Source organism: Rhinoderma darwinii, chromosome 5 (assembly GCF_050947455.1).
Source record: "Rhinoderma darwinii isolate aRhiDar2 chromosome 5, aRhiDar2.hap1, whole genome shotgun sequence".
NCBI lineage: Eukaryota > Metazoa > Chordata > Amphibia > Anura > Rhinodermatidae > Rhinoderma > Rhinoderma darwinii.
This window is the reverse complement of record NC_134691.1, coordinates 67,038,249-67,045,045: the sequence shown is the minus strand read 5'-3', so window position 1 is coordinate 67,045,045 and position 6,797 is coordinate 67,038,249.

Sequence of the window (6,797 nt, the reverse complement as noted above, 5' to 3'; positions counted from 1 at the left end):
GGCGCGGGAGCACGTGCTCCTCTCACAGCTGAACGACAGGTGGCCGAGGCCGACGGGGACTTCCAGGAGGCCGGCATGACGTGCCACTACATACCGGTCACACCATGGAAGTCCTTCTCGGCCACGAAGGGTTAGGACTTCCCGCTAGGAAGAACCGTTGGGACTTGGAACGCGGAGCAGAAATGCCCTCTCACAGGATTTCAGGTGAAGGAGATATTTGCACCCCTAAAAGTGTCACCACCTCAAATACACCGGGGTAAGGTGCCAACTTACCCGGGCTCCTGGAACTGCTGCCCGGCTGAAGCCCAAAATAAAAACCTCATAGGGTTTTTCCTCCAAAACGTCAATGAAGACAGACCTGCGAGCTAGGCCGACGGGGACTTCCAGGAGGCCGGCATGACGTGCCACTACATGCCGGTCACACCATGGAAGTCCTTCTCGGGTTGGACCAGGTGCAGCTCCCGCTAGAACGTGCAGCACGTCCTCCTTCATGGTACTCCTACAACTGCTGGTCGGCCTGGGACTCCAGAAAGAATGCACCAAAGTTCTTTCGTGGAAGTCAAGGTGCAGCGGACCGACCAGCGAACGAGGCCGACGGGGACTTCCAGGAGGCCGGCATGACGTGCCACTACATACCGGTCACACCATGGAAGTCCTTCTCGGCCACGAAGGGTTAGGACTTCCCGCTAGGAAGAACCGTTGGGACTTGGAACGCGGAGCAGAAATGCCCTCTCACAGGATTTCAGGTGAAGGAGATATTTGCACCCCTAAAAGTGTCACCACCTCAAATACACCGGGGTAAGGTGCCAACTTACCCGGGCTCCTGGAACTGCTGCCCGGCTGAAGCCCAAAATAAAAACCTCATAGGGTTTTTCCTCCAAAACGTCAATGAAGACAGACCTGCCAGCGAGGCCGACGGGGACTTCCAGGAGGCCGGCATGACGTGCCACTACATACCGGTCACACCATGGAAGTCCTTCTCGGGTTGGACCAGGTGCAGCTCCCGCTAGAACGTGCAGCACGTCCTCCTTCACGGTACTCTCGGTTGGACTCGCCAACGTGGCCGAGCTCCTACAACTGCTGGTCGGCCTGGGACTCCAGAAAGAATGCACCAAAGTTCTTTCGTGGAAGTCAAGGTGCACCGGACCGACCAGCCAACGAGGCCGACGGGGACTTCCAGGAGGCCGGCATGACGTGCCACTACATACCGGTCACACCATGGAAGTCCTTCTCGGCCACGAAGGGTTAGGACTTCCCGCTAGGAAGAACCGTTGGGACTTGGAACGCGGAGCAGAAATGCCCTCTCACAGGATTTCAGGTGAAGGAGATATTTGCACCCCTAAAAGTGTCACCACCTCAAATACACCGGGGTAAGGTGCCAACTTACCCGGGCTCCTGGAACTGCTGCCCGGCTGAAGCCCAAAATAAAAACCTCATAGGGTTTTTCCTCCAAAACGTCAATGAAGACAGACCTGCCAGCGAGGCCGACGGGGACTTCCAGGAGGCCGGCATGACGTGCCACTACATTCCGGTCACACCATGGAAGTCCTTCTCGGGTTGGACCAGGTGCAGCTCCCGCTAGAACGTGCAGCACGTCCTCCTTCACGGTACTCTCGGTTGGACTCGCCAACGTGGCCGAGCTCCTACAACTGCTGGTCGGCCTGGGACTCCAGAAAGAATGCACCAAAGTTCTTTCGTGGAAGTCAAGGTGCACCGGACCGACCAGCCAACGAGGCCGACGGGGACTTCCAGGAGGCCGGCATGACGTGCCACTACATACCGGTCACACCATGGAAGTCCTTCTCGGCCACGAAGGGTTAGGACTTCCCGCTAGGAAGAACCGTTGGGACTTGGAACGCGGAGCAGAAATGCCCTCTCACAGGATTTCAGGTGAAGGAGATATTTGCACCCCTAAAAGTGTCACCACCTCAAATACACCGGGGTAAGGTGCCAACTTACCCGGGCTCCTGGAACTGCTGCCCGGCTGAAGCCCAAAATAAAAACCTCATAGGGTTTTTCCTCCAAAACGTCAATGAAGACAGACCTGCCAGCGAGGCCGACGGGGACTTCCAGGAGGCCGGCATGACGTGCCACTACATACCGGTCACACCATGGAAGTCCTTCTCGGGTTGGACCAGGTGCAGCTCCCGCTAGAACGTGCAGCACGTCCTCCTTCACGGTACTCTCGGTTGGACTCGCCAACGTGGCCGAGCTCCTACAACTGCTGGTCGGCCTGGGACTCCAGAAACAATGCACCAAAGTTCTTTCGTGGAAGTCAAGGTGCACCGGACCGACCAGCCAACGAGGCCGACGGGGACTTCCAGGAGGCCGGCATGACGTGCCACTACATACCGGTCACACCATGGAAGTCCTTCTCGGCCACGAAGGGTTAGGACTTCCCGCTAGGAAGAACCGTTGGGACTTGGAACGCGGAGCAGAAATGCCCTCTCACAGGATTTCAGGTGAAGGAGATATTTGCACCCCTAAAAGTGTCACCACCTCAAATACACCGGGGTAAGGTGCCAACTTACCCGGGCTCCTGGAACTGCTGCCCGGCTGAAGCCCAAAATAAAAACCTCATAGGGTTTTTCCTCCAAAACGTCAATGAAGACAGACCTGCCAGCGAGGCCGACGGGGACTTCCAGGAGGCCGGCATGACGTGCCACTACATACCGGTCACACCATGGAAGTCCTTCTCGGGTTGGACCAGGTGCAGCTCCCGCTAGAACGTGCAGCACGTCCTCCTTCACGGTACTCTCGGTTGGACTCGCCAACGTGGCCGAGCTCCTACAACTGCTGGTCGGACTGGGACTCCAGAAAGAATGCACCAAAGTTCTTTCGTGGAAGTCAAGGTGCACCGGACCGACCAGCCAACGAGGCCGACGGGGACTTCCAGGAGGCCGGCATGACGTGCCACTACATACCGGTCACACCATGGAAGTCCTTCTCGGCCACGAAGGGTTAGGACTTCCCGCTAGGAAGAACCGTTGGGACTTGGAACGCGGAGCAGAAATGCCCTCTCACAGGATTTCAGGTGAAGGAGATATTTGCACCCCTAAAAGTGTCACCACCTCAAATACACCGGGGTAAGGTGCCAACTTACCCGGGCTCCTGGAACTGCTGCCCGGCTGAAGCCCAAAATAAAAACCTCATAGGGTTTTTCCTCCAAAACGTCAATGAAGACAGACCTGCCAGCGAGGCCGACGGGGACTTCCAGGAGGCCGGCATGACGTGCCACTACATACCGGTCACACCATGGAAGTCCTTTTCGGGTTGGACCAGGTGCAGCTCCCGCTAGAACGTGCAGCACGTCCTCCTTCACGGTACTCTCGGTTGGACTCGCCAACGTGGCCGAGCTCCTACAACTGCTGGTCGGCCTGGGACTCCAGAAAGAATGCACCAAAGTTCTTTCGTGGAAGTCAAGGTGCACCGGACCGACCAGCCAACGAGGCCGACGGGGACTTCCAGGAGGCCGGCATGACGTGCCGCTACATACCGGTCACACCATGGAAGTCCTTCTCGGCCACGAAGGGTTAGGACTTCCCGCTAGGAAGAACCGTTGGGACTTGGAACGCGGAGCAGAAATGCCCTCTCACAGGATTTCAGGTGAAGGAGATATTTGCACCCCTAAAAGTGTCACCACCTCAAATACACCGGGGTAAGGTGCCAACTTACCCGGGCTCCTGTAACTGCTGCCCGGCTGAAGCCCAAAATAAAAACCTCATAGGGTTTTTCCTCCAAAACGTCAATGAAGACAGACCTGCGAGCTAGGCCGACGGGGACTTCCAGGAGGCCGGCATGGCGTGCCACTACATACCGGTCACACCATGGAAGTCCTTCTCGGGTTGGACCAGGTGCAGCTCCCGCTAGAACGTGCAGCACGTCCTCCTTCATGGTACTCCTACAACTGCTGGTCGGCCTGGGACTCCAGAAAGAATGCACCAAAGTTCTTTCGTGGAAGTCAAGGTGCACCGGACCGACCAGCCAACGAGGCCGACGGGGACTTCCAGGAGGCCGGCATGACGTGCCACTACATACCGGTCACACCATGGAAGTCCTTCTCGGCCACGAAGGGTTAGGACTTCCCGCTAGGAAGAACCGTTGGGACTTGGAACGCGGAGCAGAAATGCCCTCTCACAGGTTTTCAGGTGAAGGAGATATTCGCTCCCCTAAAAGTGTCACCACCTCAAATACACCGGGGTAAGGTGCCAACTTACCCGGGCTCCTGGAACTGCTGCCCGGCTGAAGCCCAAAATAAAAACCTCATAGGGTTTTTCCTCCAAAACGTCAATGAAGACAGACCTGCGAGCTAGGCCGACGGGGACTTCCAGGAGGCCGGCATGGCGTGCCACTACATACCGGTCACACCATGGAAGTCCTTCTCGGGTTGGACCAGGTGCAGCTCCCGCTAGAACGTGCAGCACGTCCTCCTTCATGGTACTCCTACAACTGCTGGTCGGCCTGGGACTCCAGAAAGAATGCACCAAAGTTCTTTCGTGGAAGTCAAGGTGCAGCGGACCGACCAGCGAACGAGGCCGACGGGGACTTCCAGGAGGCCGGCATGACGTGCCACTACATACCGGTCACACCATGGAAGTCCTTCTCGGCCACGAAGGGTTAGGACTTCCCGCTAGGAAGAACCGTTGGGACTTGGAACGCGGAGCAGAAATGCCCTCTCACAGGATTTCAGGTGAAGAAGATATTTGCACCGCTAAAAGTGTCACCACCTCAAATACACCGGGGTAAGGTGCCAACTTACCCGGGCTCCTGGAACTGCTGCCCGGCTGAAGCCCAAAATAAAAACCTCATAGGGTTTTTCCTCCAAAACGTCAATGAAGACAGACCTGCGAGCGAGGCCGACGGGGACTTCCAGGAGGCCGGCATGACGTGCCACTACATACCGGTCACACCATGGAAGTCCTTCTCGGGTTGAACCAGGTATAGCTCCCGCTAGAACGTGCAGCACGTCCTCCTTCACAGTACTCGGTTGGACTCACCACCGTGGCCGAGCTCCTGCAACTGCTGGTCGGCCTGGGACTTCAGAAAGAATGCACCACAGTTATTTCATGGAAAGTCAGGTGCAGCGGACCGACCAGCGAACGAGGCCGACGGGGACTTCCAGGAGGCCGGCATGACGTGCCACTACATACCGGTGACACCATGGAAGTCCTTCTCGGTTTGAACCATGTGCAGCTCCCGCTAGAACGTGCAGCACGTCCTCCTTCAAGGTATTCGGTTGGAGTCGCCAAGGTGGCCGAGCTCCTGCAACTGCTGGTCGGCCTGGGACTCCAGAAAGAATGCATCAAAGTTCTTTCGTGGAAGTTCAGGTGCAGCGGACCGACCAGCGAGCGAGGCCGACGGGAACTTCCAGGAGGCCAGCATGACGTGCCACTACATACCGGTCACACCATGGAAGTCCTTCTCGGGTTGGACCAGGTGCAGCTCCCGCAAGAACGTGCAGCACGTCCTCCTTCATGGTACTCGGTTGGAGTCACAGAGCTGGCCGAGCTCCTGCAACTGCTGGTCGGCCTGGGACTCCAGAAAGAATGCACCAAAGTTCTTTCATGGAAGTTAAGGTGCAGCGGACCGACCAGCGAACGAGGCCGACGGGGACTTCCAGGAGGCACCGTGAGAGGGCGGGCCGGTACCTATTGCTCAAACCCTGGAAGTCACTCTCGGCCAGGAACGGTTAGGACTTCCCGCTAGGAAGAACCGTTGGGACTTGGAACTCAAAACCTAGATGCCCTCTCACAGGATTTCAGGTGAAGGAGATATTCACACCCCTAAAACTGTCACCACCTCAAATACACCGGGGTAAGGTGCCAAAGTACCCGGGCTCATGGAACTGCTGCCCGGCTGAGGCCCAAAATAAAAACCTCATAGGGTTTTTTCTCCAAAACGTCAATGAAGACAGACCTGCGAGCGAGGCCGACGGGGACTTCCAGGAGGACGGCAGGAGGTGCCACTACCTACCGGTCACACCATGGAAGTCCTTCTCGGCTTGGAACGGGAGCAGCTCCCGTTTGTACTTCCTCGTTCACGGCTTTCGGTAGGAGTTGCCGAGGTGGCCGAGCTCCTGCAACTGCAGGTCGGCTTGGGACTTCAGAAAATACCATAAAAAAAAAAAGTGTTTTTTATTATGAAGGTAAAACACACAGCGGGACCGAGCCGTGAGCCAGGCCGACGGGGACTTCCAGGAGGACGGCAGGAGGTGCCACTACCTACCGGTCACACCATGGAAGTCCTTCTCGGCTTGGAACGGGAGCAGCTCCCGTTTGTACTTCCTCGTTCACGGCTTTCGGTAGGAGTTGCCGAGGTGGCCGAGCTCCTGCAACTGCAGGTCGGCTTGGGACTTCAGAAAATACCATAAAAAAAAAAAGTGTTTTTTATTATGAAGGTAAAACACACAGCGGGACCGAGCCGTGAGCCAGGCCGACGGGGACTTCCAGGAGGACGGCAGGAGGTGCCACTACCTACCGGTCACACCATGGAAGTCCTTCTCGGCTTGGAACGGGAGCAGCTCCCGTTTGTACTTCCTCGTTCACGGCTTTCGGTAGGAGTTGCCGAGGTGGCCGAGCTCCTGCAACTGCAGGTCGGCTTGGGACTTCAGAAAATACCATAAAAAAAAAAAGTGTTTTTTATTATGAAGGTAAAACACACAGCGGGACCGAGCCGTGAGCCAGGCCGACGGGGACTTCCAGGAGGACGGCAGGAGGTGCCACTACCTACCGGTCACACCATGGAAGTCCTTCTCGGCTTGGAACGGGAGCAGCTCCCGTTTGTACTTCCTCGTTCAC